We start from the raw sequence: 13,396 nt of genomic DNA on the forward strand, positions 1-13,396 counted from the left end.
CAGCTGTCGGAGGAGCCGGCCATGGGGTTGAGGAGCTGTACTTAAAGTGCTTTTGGGAAGCGATGGGTGCTATGGACCTAAGCAAAGAAATTGCAAAGAGTTTACTGGTTCCGTTTGGTACTGGTGCTGCCTCTGAGTTTATTCTCTTGTGTATCCTGACAATATTTCTTTGGGTCATGCTTGGACTTTGCCTGAAAGTTGGGACTTGTCATTAATGTGTTTGTTTCTTAGATGTATTTGTTCTGTTGTAATTTAAAGTTACCTGGTAAACTTTAGACAAGACCAGAGGACACATTAATCTGTTTAGGAGACAGTTTTGAAATGAACTTTTCTTCTTTTTATATCATTTGCAACAGGATCTTTAAATTTAGGCCTTAATCTCACTGATATTTATGTACGTATTCAGCAAACGATGGCATGAGGAGTTTGAGTTATCTGGAAGAGCACACATACATTTGCAAGAGTAAAAAAAAGGCTGTAATGTTATTTTTTAAGACTGAAGGGAAATAAAGCACAGAGATTTAATTCTTATTGGGACTTGTAACCCAAGGTGAAGTTGCTCACCACAAATTAAAGATATAGAAAATATAATCAGCATCTAGGATTTAGGGCAAAAAGCAGGTGCATTCGACTTGAAAGCAGCGCTCGGTACCGAGGGCTGAACCGCCTGCCTGCGCCTCTGCCGAGGGAGAGGCGTGTTTTATTTTCCCTGCTTATTCATTTTCTGAGTCATTCATCTTGTGCTGTAGCTATTGAGAACTGGAACAGAGTCTGGGAAGCACTTGGCTTGTGAGCGCTGGCTCCTGATTGGGCTGGGAACGCTGCTCTTGGGGAATAACGTGTGAATTCCATCTGCTCCGAGGAGCCGGGACGCGCGGCGAATTCTGCCTGGAAAGGCACCTTTGGGCAGAGCCGGGCCGGGGAGCCGTCCCGCTCCGCATCCGAACTCGGAGCTGCCGCTGGGTTTCCTTTCCGTTTCCCCGCTAAAGTTTGTTGTGTTTTGCTCAAGGTGCTTCTGCTGTGGCTTTTGGGCTTGTTTTGTGCCCCCCCCCCTTTTTTTCCCTGCATGGGATTTCTTCGGGGATTCAGCATGCACACGAAATGGGGAAATAAATCAGCGAGTTTTGCAGCTGCTTGTTGCAGCACAACAGTGAACACGGAATGTCTGAGCGCCTTTGAGAAACTCCTGCCAAAGATTTGACCTGCCAGGGCAAGGTAAGCGCTGCAGGACTCGGGAACGGCGGGGACTGAGCCCATGCACACAGGGGTTTTCTTTTGTTAGGAATGAATATGTCTCGTTTGAAATGTACAGTTGCCTTGTAGCAATGCCTGAGATCAAAGCCTGTGTTTTGTCTCCATTTCTTTAATGAGCCTGAAGAAATGAGCAGAGTTGGAACAACAATTGTCTTTTTTGCGTAGAAATTGTTTTACAATAGGTCTTAAAACTTTCTGCAGCGTACGTGTAATTGTAATTCAAGTCAGCATATAGTTTTCAGTTTGCTTCTTTCTGTGGAGAACTCTCTCAACTCTTGTTTTGCTGATGGTGGCATCTCTTTCAGACTGTCACCTCAGACAACACACAGCTCGTTTCCAGCAGTCTGAGTTGCAGTCCGGTGGTACATTCCTCTTCAAGAAAACAAGATGTAGTTTGCGAGCCCATTAAATTCTGCTCACTAATGACCTGCTGCTGGAGATTCAGTCACTAGAGACAAAACCGTGGCCGTTCCCTTACCCCCAGCGCAGGCCTGACGCCACCGCCGATGGCCGCTGCTCCTTCCCATTACTCTTGGCACATACTGAACTTCTTCACGTTACTGTTTTAAAACAGTTATTATTTATATTTCTGAAGTTACGTTGCAGTCGGACACTTCTACCTCCACAGCCCAAGGTAGCTGAGGGAGGACGTACAATATTGATGTTTTACAAATCTCAGCCTTCCTTCCCATGAGTCACATTATTCCATTGACTGTTGTCTGTTCCAAGGAGAAATCTGCAAAGTGTGTTTCTAAGCTTTTGTTTGCTGAAGGCCTCACTGTAAAGTATTTTTGGCAAATACCTGTTGTTTAGCTTTTGTGTTGGTGTGTTAATTGTAACTGTGTATGTTTTCTAAGAGAAATGTTTAGTACCTGTAAATAGGGGAACAGTGGATTTATGCAGCTGGTACTTGATCTAACCTAAACTTTTCATAGTGATTCAATTTTAGATAAATGAAAAGTTCTTCTGTGTAGTATGCTTGCTTACACTCAGGCCTTTTGAGCTGATGTTCTTGTAATACAGAAAAGATCTGTTGCTGTCTGCAGTTTCACTAAAAAAAGAAGGAATCCGAACAGTTAGCCATCTTTTCACTTAGTCATTTTTGTGGCAAAATGCCACATCATCAAAAGCAATTATTTTAATAAGAAAGAAGCGGAGTTTGCTGCAGCCTGGCTCAGGAGGGTGGCTGAGCCCCAGAAGCGACGGGGGGTGCTCGCTTTGCGCCGGATCCATGGCCGAGGGGTCCCTGGACCTGCCACAAGCCCAGCCTGTGTCTCTCGTGTGGAAGCTCATGTGGGTACCAGTACAGTACAGTGGGAAACCCCATTTCTCATTCATTGCTACTGATAATAAAGACTCACTTAGGTCTTTTTAGGTGGAATTATATTGTCATTTGAGGATTTCCCAGGTGCTCTGTCTTACCTGTCATTGGGCCAGACATCATGATTATAATGAAGTAGCATGAGGAATGAATGAAGTCCTGCCCTCCGAACTCCCGAGGTGGAGATCATGTCCGTTCCAGACCCAGCGGAAGGTTCCCCTTCGTCAAGTACAGTAGTTACTCGGTTTTTGCGTGGGTAGAGTTTGTTTAGGGACTTAACATTCCGCACTCCAGGGTATTTGTTTCCTTGAAGATGAAGAATTGTCATTTTCGCTATACGAAAGAGTATTTTCTTGATGAAGTGGCAACTTTGACCAGGAAACAACATCATTGTGCATTCACAGTTTACTTTCGGGAATCTGTACGAATTTCTCTTCTCCCCCACCCCAACTCTTGCCTGACTCAGTTCCCAGACTTTCTCTGGCCATTCGGTCTCCCTTAATTCCCAAAGAACGTGGTTCCCTCTGCCCTCTGTGGTGCCTGGACCCTACATCAGTACCTTTCTCCTCAACTTCAGTTTAAGACAAATCTGACCTACCTAGAACATAGATCTCCAGTTTGCTGATGTGAACCAGGGCGATGAGGCACCACCACTGATACCAAAGTACTTTACATGTATCTGTGCTAGCTATTTCTGTTGCCTTTTATATAATCTAGTGTTCCTTTGCCAAGGAGGAAAATGTATTAGGAACTATTTTTGTGTTGTTAGGAGTGTTTTTGCTGGCTCTGAGCTGCTCTGAATAGATGCCGCCTCCTGGGATGATGTCATTGCTGCTGGTGCTTGCCAGTGGGCTAGGAAAATGGAAAAAGTCAAGATAAAATCAAGATAAGACAATAAAATCAAGATAAGACAATAAAATCAAGATAAGACAATAAAATCAAGATAAAAGGTGACTATCTTGCCTCCATTTAGGTCAGACGAAGCGTAGAAGGCAGTGTTTTAAACAGGAGAGAAGCATTAATGGAGCGAGAAGGATTCCACAGAAAGTGGGACAGGCTGGTGGGAAGCACAGCAGAGCCGAGACTGTGTGAGACCAGTTTGCAGAGCAGCTGTGGCAGTGAGAACCACCAAAAGTAGGTTTGATTTTGGATTTCTTCATGGAAATGTTGACAGGCCTCCTTTCTCTCAAGGTGTTGAAGCCACGGGCGCTGGGGACCTCTGGCTCTGCCGACCCAGGAGCCCAAACCTCTGCTGGGAACCATCGTGGTGACCCAACGGTTCTGTCCTCCAGGAGTAAATATTCATAGGGGTTAAGTTCCTCGGTGAGGCAGCGATCTCTGCTTGCTTCTGCAGTCTTTTTTACATTACAGGGCTGTTTAACTACATTAAGAAATTATCTGAGCTAATAACGTGCTCTGATTTCTTCAAAGGGAAAGAGTTTATGTACAAAGTCTGGTCATGTCTGAGGAAGTGCAGCACATGATTTTACTTGACGTAATTGAGGATGAAGGCCTTACATGTTGTAAACTTGCCAGTGTTATAGACATTTGTAAATTACCGAATCCCATACTCTCTGCAGTGTAAATGTGTTTGAAAATATTGATGCTTTGTTAGTATATTCACATCAGTCTTGGCGCTCAGGATCATGTTCCTTGCGGATGGATCCCACATCAAGAAATGTTCTTAAATATTTCAAGCTAATTATGTATGTACATATTTTGGTATAGGATAGAGATTAAATATAAATCAAAAACCAACACAGAGAAACATGTTCCCCATTGGATTATAATTAACGTTTTCCTACTGTAAAAAACGTGTGTCCCAGTAGATGTAGCGTATGGATATTTTGAAACCCATGATGTTGAGGGGTTGAGTGTCCATCCCTTCCAGCAGCTCTGGGTATCTTCTCTGGAGGCCCAGCCAAGCAACAGCGCTTTCCTCTGTCCTCATTTCTAATGAATTAACCCCTCATTTTCAGCTGGTGAAGGGGTAGACATGCCCCTTGAGATAAAATATACTCATTTTTCCTGTTTGGCCTGCCAGGGTCCTTACTAAGTAGAACTGGTTTCAATAAATCATTGTAGCTGCGAAAAGTCTGGACTTGTGGTCATGGCAGTTCAGAAGGAGGAGGAAATAGGAATATGAGAGCTTTGCCGGCTTGGTGAAGAGCAAAGGTTTCAGATTTATTCACAGATTTACTCTGTAATTGCTTCAGATAACCAGTGTCTGTTAAGGTTTGAAGTAGTGATCTTATTTGATTAAATTCGTTAGTATAAACCGGGCTTTAAGCCCCCTTGCTGTCACTGCTCCCCAGTGCAAAGCGAGAGCCCTGGAACATTGTTCCTTTAAGATACTTATTTCTGATGGTAAGTGGGCATCAGTGCTTCATGTTAAAGTCAAGTTTGGCTTTGAACTTCATTTTCCTGATGATAATCTGTGACGTGTGATGACAAAATTGTTTTGCAAATTGTCCTGTCCAGGGTAAGCTTGCAAATATGTTTTTCTTTCTTTTATCTTGTTTTTTAATTGCTACTTGCCATCTTAAGCCAGACGATGCGTTTGATAACAGTCATCACATTTTACAGCTATCGCTATAACCTCACTGCTGTCAACCATCTGCATCACTCCTCGTGTTCCATAGAAACTGAAGAGCAAACAAATACATAGTTAATTTTAGACAGCACATCACTCCTGTTAATGCAGCTTTGTGTGCCAAGTATCATCGCTGTGCGATGTCTGTGCAAATAAGCTCGTGGAAGCCAGAAAGAGTTGACACACAAGTGGATTCCTGAATGGTTTGAAGCCCTTAGGGCCGTGGTACAGGTGTCGGGCTGCGGAATGTTCGCATTGTACAACAGTCTGGGCACTTCGTGTTGTAACCTCGGCCTGGAAAATTCCAATTTCATGGAGTCTGAACTTGACATCGTCTGAGCAGAGAAGTTGGGTGAGGAGCCGACAAGTAGTTCTTGGCTATACATCTAAATACACCTGGGGAAGTGCTGTGAGCAGAGAAAATGCAGAGCACCCTCTGAACCGAGGGGAAGAGCGGAGAAATTGCACCTGATTAGAGAGAAACCTGGGCAAAAAAGGTGCAGAAGCACTAGTCTGTAAAACAGCATTCAGAGAAGCCTGTGGCACTTTTGCTTTGATTCTAGAAAAGACAAGACTTTGCAAAGACCGAGAAGAGCGATGGCACGGAGGACAGGGTGTCTGTGTCCCCCAGCCTCGGCCTGAGGGCGGAATTATGGCCACTTCCATTTGGCTTCATCGGAGTGCTCAGCGTTGGTGCTTAACATGACACCTGTGTACAGCAAAGCCTTCAGCATTCTATTGAAACACCGTGGAGAGGTGGAAGGGGTCCCACAATAAAAATGATGTGGTTTAAATTTCCTGATTATAGTGCTTTAACTCTTACATTACTGACACGCAACAACAGTTCAGCTAGATTTTAAAAGGAATGTTCATGGAAACTGTAATTTTATATCTCCTGATTTTTTTCTTCATAGGGAATCCATTTAAAATGACACAGTAAACCCCTCTTCATCTTCTGAATGTTTTGCTGATTAGCATAATTTATAGCTAGTTCTTGTGAATGAGGTGATTGTACCCAGGTGATTGCAAAAAGGTCTGCAGATCTTAGCTTTATAAATATTATTCTGAGCCTAACTTTGTTAAAGTAATTGATGTAACATGAGTGAGTGCTGTGCAGAGCTCTTCAAATGCAAAGACCACACACTGTGTCATCTTTGGAGCCAATCCTCCTCTGGCTTTGCTTCTCTTAGCAAAAAAATTAACTCCGCGATTATAAAATGTAGCTAATACTTTGCATCTGCAAAACCGGAATCATCTCACATGAGACTGTTGAACCCACGCTCCAAATCCTGCCGTCGTTATCTGCCACGCTTTGCCTCGGAGACCTCGAAAACCCACTCTGCAATAGCTCAGCAGATCAAATATGTTCTTACATAGTGAGGTGGTGCAGGAGAATCCTGGTAGGTAGATAAAGCACCTTGAAAGGTGTCTCTGACAATCAGAGGAAGCACCCAAACCCTCCTCTTTGCAGAGTTGTTTTCATCCCCAGCTGGCGAGGCACTCGAGAAAGTGAAGAAGAGTTATTCTCTTAGCAGACAAAGCGGTAACCGAAGGTCACAAGATGAATGGAGCCGCGCAGGTGATTTGTCAGACACCGGCTCGGGGCTCTCGTGCCCAGGCCTGGCGCCAATTTGGGGGCTGTTGGGCCATGGCGGGTCCTGCCGACACCGTCCTGCTCCGGCCACCGCCTGCCAAGGCTTCTGTGCTCATTGCTCGGGCTCTTTCTCCCGGGTTTGCTTGCTCAGTGCTGCCAAAAGGGCTGGATGTTTGCCCAGGTTTTAAACACTCGGCTTGTGAATGGGTGCAAACCTTGTCAGTTGTGTTTGTACTTCTCTGAAGAAGTTTTGTGGCTTGTTGGCGGGTGACATGGCTGTTTGGGAAGGGGAGGAGCGCTGCCGCGGCTTGCTGGGGAGCAACAACCATCCGACATCATCTACAACTGCCTGCGAACTTGGAGTGATTTCTTTATGTCTTGGAGCAAATCTCTGGAGAACTGCCAAGGTGAAAACATGCACAGCTCTCCCCTCTGCAAAGGTTCCACTTCGTGTAATGATGAGAATCAGGGAGAAGCTGGAATCCTTCTTTCTGTAGAGCAGGGAAATAAAGATTTCCAGCTGTTAATAACAACACGTCTAGGATTCTTCATGTTTGAGCCGGGGCAGAATTGCCTGGAAGTCCCTGGAGAACTCCCATCCAGCACTACGCATCTGAAAGATTTGCATCCCAGGCCAAAATATTGCCATTGCCTGACTGAATCTCCAAAAGTAAACTGATTTTTAACATCGTCCAGTCAGAGAACTGCAGTCTGTAGTGCTGTCGGCCATCACTTTAAGTGTTTTGATAGGAACATCGTGACTGGAGTGTGTGCTGTGCTCTGCCGGTCCCCAACACCCCCTTTGGAATAGAGGAGGCCTGGAAGGAGCCTACACATAGAGCAGCTGACTTAAAGAAACAGCTTCTCTGTTGTGTCTGTTGCGTTTGGTAAATATATTGGTGCTCTGTTAGTTGTTCCTTGGTGAACCTTAGAGGCTACAATTTTCCTTGATTTCACCACAAGGACATTGAAGGCTACGCCATTGCCTTCAACAAACCGCTGTCTTCAGTAGGTCAAGGTGGGCTCTTCCAGTGGAACACAACAGGCTGACCGTGAGCCCTCCACACTATTGCTAAGCTTTTATTTCCTGAGTGTTTTTGCTCTCTGTCCAGGTGCAGAGCGGCTGCAGCCGGTGCTGTGGCTGCAAACCCGGCTCTGGCTGATGGACCGTGCGGCTCCACGGGGCCCGCGGCTGCTGCTCGGGCTCTGCTGAGTTTCCACGCAGCTTTAGGCAGCAGAGCGAGCTTTACTGACTGCAGCAAATACATTTGCTGCGCTTTATGGAGCACGGAGAAGCTTGTTTTCAGAATTTTAATCATCTCAATAACTTGTGTTAGGATCGTATTCTGTTGGACTCCAGGAAATTAATGAGAGCAACTCAAACGTGGACGTTATTGGGAAGGTGTGATGCTAACAGTGCAGTTAGAAAAAGAGTTTTCAGATCTGGGTGAGGCAATAATGAGGTCAATAAGGATCGCGGAGATACAGAGTGTGGCTACCTGGGAATCCCCTTGGCATCTTGCTCTTTACCTACAGGGATCCTTTTGTCCCATGGGGGACCAGCTGATGATGATTTTCAAGTTGCACTTTGCGAGGTGAGGAAACATTTGTAATGATGATTGAATAGCTCAGATACAGAGACTGTGAAAAGGACATTTTCTTGTCAAACGATGGTTCTGGATCATTTAGGATGAGAACAGGAATTACAGCCACTGAAGCTAGCGCTTGCATCCTTAGAAATGAGCAGATTTTGCTTTCAGGCTCCTCTTGCCCTGCCCCGAGTGGAGGAGGGCTCGTCCCCTCCATCGTGGGGCTGGTTTGCACTCTGGGCTCAGCCAGCGCATCCCAGCGCCTGGCGCTTGGCTCTTTATTTGCAAGATTAGGCTGTTCTCAAGAAGATACACCAGGCTGAAGCCTCTTCATTGCCGTACCTCAAAACATTCTATTAGAAAGCTGTGATGAATGATGAACGTTTCTCGTTGCGATTACAGATGAGGAACCGCAACCAACAAATCACGCCATGCGGGCGTGTGAATTACCGAGACGCTCTCTGTAGCCTGGCCAGCAAATCATTAAATCAGGTGAAGATGAGCACCGGGCTGCCCGGATATTCTCACTTGAGCACAGCTGCAGATCTGCCATCTGTCCAGATCGTCCCTGTTCGGGGAGTCGCAGCAGTGGAGATGTGAAGCTGGTCCGTAGCCACAGAATGAATGCCACGTTATGAATGCAATTTAGGGGGCTACACCGACCACACCTAAAGCAGTCCTCTGAATCCCTAAACCTGTCAGCTCAAAGGGCAGTAAACCAGGAGGCCATATGTAGCTGTGTAAGACTTTTCTCCCCCCTTTTACTTGACTTGGGGTGCCTGGCACGCCGTGAAGCCAGTCAGTGGGGAGTTCATGCACAGCGTATGTTGTAATGGGGTTTTAAAGCATGGATCTTGGCAGATATATTTAATATCTGACAATTAAAATAGTTTGGCTGACATACACACTGAATATTGCCAGATTTGTGTAAGATCCTGTGAATTCCTGACCTGGATGTTCACTGGAGGAGGGAACCCAAGCAGAGGAGGGAGGTGTGAGCCAGGTGTGGAACACAGGACTCCTCACTTCTTGCCTACTCCCTTATTTCTTCTGAGGAATAAGAATCTACAACCTGCAAAATGGGGTTAATCAAATGATTTAGGATTATCTTAAGTTCAGCTCGCTCTTAAAAGTTGTTCCAATTTCAATCTTTATATAATTTACCTTATGCTTGGGGTACTGAGTAATGAAAAATCTAAACAAACAGAGCATTAAGCCTCAATCCTACATGTAAATCTGTGCACATGTGCTGCAAACAAGATAGCACCCGTGGACAGATTTGTTTGTGTTGCCATGTGAGCCAAATGCTATGGTTTTGCTTGTTTTAATTATTCAGTCCTGAAAGAATTTGCTGTGAAATCCCACCAGGCAGAGATAAGACTAAAAGCCTTGTAATCTACAACTGTACAGGAGGGTCAGTTTATGGCCTGAATGTGCTGGCGAATGGAGATGTGGAGAGAATCTTTCATAGTGAAATGGGATGAAAACCTGTATTATTTTAGTGCTTTTGCAGCATGTAAACTATTTCTGTTTATGGTGAACATAAAGCTTGGAAAATCCCAATGACTTCCCACCCACCTCTCCTATTGTCAATGAAAACATGGGAGTGCTCTTACAGTTTGGAACTGAAGACCATGTTCCTGGGGCAGTTCCAGTTGTTAAACTAGGGGGTATTCTCCTGAGTCTGCTCAGGAATCACGAGTAATGCTTTAAAAAACAATAGAATGCTTAGTTGTAGAAAAAATGGCTGGGTCTGGTCTCATAAAAACAACCAGCCAACTTTTAAATAATGGTGGGTTACATACTATCTGGAACTCGTACATGTTGTAACCTCGTTACATGTGAGATAGTTACAGTAAATTAGTTTAAAGGGAATCCCGTGATATTTGTACTTGGGATGTTACCTCTCTGCCACTATTATATAGAGATTCTCCATCAGATTGCGAGCAAAGTCTCTCTCACCCCCTTTAAAAGTATCACCAACCAGAGAGAAGACAATGTTTAATTTTATTTATTTATTTTTTCAAAAGGAAAAGAAAGTCATGTCTGGGGAAGAAGGGAAATCAAATAAAAAATTTAATGCCAGAGAAGAAAGGCAAGAAATGCAGTTGCCATGGAAACCAGAGCATAAGTAGAAACTTTCCAGCAAAGAGCAGAAACTAAAAATGAAAAAGCAGAGTGCAGAGGGCTGGCGGGCGGCCAGCAGCTCCCACCGCCTCCGTGGCTCCTGGTGGCTCGGCAAGATGTTCTTAGTCATCCTCGGCACCGCTGGGGTGCCGCGCGCGTTCAGGAGCAGAGCCGGGCCCGCGGTCAGCGCACATCGCACAGAGTCACAGTGTCAGGCGCTGCAGGGGACCGCAAAGCTCATCCAGTGCAATCCCCCCATGGAGCAGGAACACCCAGATGAGGTTACACAGGAAGGTGTCCAGGCGGGTTGGAATGTCTGCAGAGAAGGAGACTCCACAACCTCCCTGGGCAGCCTGGGCCAGGCTCTGCCACCCTCACTGGGAAGAAGTTTCTTCTCAAATTTAAGTGGAACCTCTTATGTTCCAGTTTGAACCCATTACCCCTTGTCCTATCATTGGTTGTCACCGAGAAGAGCCTGGCTCCATCACCCTTTATATATCTGTAAACATTAATGAGGTCCCCCCTCAGTCTCCTCTTGTCCAGCTCCAGAGCCCCAGCTCCCTCAGCCTTTCCTCACACGGGAGATGCTCCACTCCCTGCAGCATCTTGGTGGCTGCGCTGGACTCTCTCCAGCAGTTCCCTGTCCTGCTGGAACTGAGGGGCCACAACTGGACACAAGATTCCAGGTGTGGTCTCCCCAGGGCAGAGCAGAGGGGCAGGAGAACCTCTCTGACCTACTGACCACCCCCTTCTAACCCACCCCAGGTCCCATTGGCTTCCTGGCCACAAGGGCCCAGTGCTGGCTCATGGTCACCCTGCTGTCCCCAGGTCCCCCAGGTCCCTTTCCCCTACGCTGCTCTCTAATAGGTCATTCCCCAAGTTATACAGGAACCTGGGGTTGTTCCTACCCAGATACAAGATGCAAAAGTTTTATGCAGTAAAGTGATACAGTAATTGCAATAGCAGTTATTAAGTCAACAATCACAATAATATGTATGCATGTTGAAATCTGTTTTGCCCCTGACTTTCCTGCTGGACTGTACTGAAACTGCCTCACTTGGGCTGTCTCCTTGCCTTGCATATGTCTCATTTACATCTTATTCCAAACCAGAAGGGTTTGTGTTTGTTGTGTTCTAAGTTGGAAGCGTTGAAGCCTTGAGTAATTAACTCAAGGATACTTCACTGGGGTTTCCGAGCAAGTAAAATGGATGTAATTTTTTTTTAATGTTCTTTAGCATCTGTGCATGAAAATGACTGTGCGCAGCAATTGCAGAGTATGACCTTGCATTTGTTTTCCTAGGATATTTTTAATGCCAAAGGCAAAGTTTGTTCAGCTAAAATAACAAGTACGAGAGGTTTGGCCGTGGTGGCTCAGTTCCTGGGGGTGTAAAAAAGAGAAGAAAATAATGTTCTCTAAGCTAAGCAGAACGGATTTTTTTTGAGAGGAAAACAGATCTCGGGAGGAAACGAAACCGTGTACAGATTTGTTTAATGTCTGGGGACTGATTTCCGTGGTAGAGACGGGGTTTTTCCGGGTAACAAACATAAGAAGCCGGAGAGCAGGGCTGAGCGGCGGGTTGAGCAGAGCAGGCGCCGTCCGGCCTGCGGGCGGCAGCAGCGCCGTGCGGAGCCGGAGCGCTGGGCCTGGAACTGGAACTAGGCCTAGGCCTAAGCCTGAGCCTGCCCCACTGCTGCCTTCCCATGGGGAGATGAACTCCGCGGAGTTTCCCTTCTTAGAGCAAAACGTGTCTGTGCATTTGCTGGGTTAAAGACACTGTGCTGCTGATGGGATTCACCTGGAAAGAGCCTTGAGCAGATGGAAGATGGTGTGTTAGGCACTTCTCAGGAGCCTTTCCTTGTTAGGAAAGAACCTGGTGTGATAGGGAAAACTTCAGTCTAAGCTGTATTAGAATGCAGGTCTGTCTTCGGAACATAACAGTATTCCATTAGTCTGAAAAGCGCTGACATGGCACTCAGCGATTCTGGCATTTTCAGCTGAAAAGGCTTCCTCACGTCTTCTGTGCTTAGAGTATACAACAAATGTCTTTTCCTTTGTGCTCAGCACAGGCTGAGACCATTGAAGTGGTCTTTGTTTTCTTTATGGTTTTATCTAAAAGTATGTAATTTCTGTTGGAATAGTCAAAATATTGATGCACTCTGGGGGCTTATTTGTTACTTAGGAATGCTCAGAAAAGTTGAGAGAAATTGAATAGAGGTGTACACTTAACGTATGCAAAGTAATGCATAGGCACCATTGGCAAGAGTGTCACAATACCCTGTATTATGTTGATTTATACACAGCTATGTGTGTTGTGGTATGAAGCCTGTGAGTGACGTGACCTAAACAAAAGAGCCCTCGGGTTGCTGCTAGGATTAGATTCCAGAAGACTCTGACTGTAACAAGATGCCTTCCGTGTAGTATTACCACATACTGTGTAAAGGTAACTGGGGCTGCTTTGTTGAATTGAACAGAATGAGCATTTTGAGAAATTCCTCTTCCTGATGTCTGTTTTCAGCATTGCTGCTAAGTATTTTACCACTTCTCGTTTGTCAGCGTTGGCCAGACTGCCTGTTCAGGCGGGGATCTGGAGGAAATCTGTGCCCCTGACCCTCCTGAGTTCTGGTAGGAGCAAAAGTGCCTTTGTATAATGAGCTGAACAGGGCCCTCCCAAATCCCTTCAGTTCCAGCAGCTCTGGAGTCTGTTGCATTTAGCCTGACACATTAACCAGGGTCCTGATCTATCTGAGACTCAGGAAAGGAGAATCCCGTGTTTTCAGAGGTTGTTTATGGTCTCTTAACTGCTGAGACAAATACAATGTCTGTAGGTGTTTTCTAGCCCTCTTAGGATCTTGGTGGTTTTGCATTTTAGCCTTGGCCAGCAAAAATCCCCTAATACAGGTGAGCCTGTGTGCTCCAC

At 45.7% G+C, this 13,396-nt stretch overlaps 1 protein-coding gene across 1 annotated transcript in view; it reads left to right on the top strand.

Moving 5' to 3' along the window:
- The first annotated feature begins 1,199 nt into the window (after nt 1-1,199).
- Nucleotides 1,200-13,396, top strand: part of DAB2IP (DAB2 interacting protein) — a 145,512-nt gene continuing 133,315 nt past the window's right edge. Inside the window, exon 1 of the mRNA XM_082068139.1 lies at nt 1,200-1,215. The gene's annotated coding sequence lies outside the window, so the exon portion shown is untranslated. The remainder of the gene's footprint in view (nt 1,216-13,396) is intronic.

Source organism: Streptopelia decaocto, assembly GCF_964273445.1.
Source record: "Streptopelia decaocto genome assembly, chromosome: 17".
Taxonomy (NCBI): Eukaryota; Metazoa; Chordata; class Aves; order Columbiformes; family Columbidae; genus Streptopelia; species Streptopelia decaocto.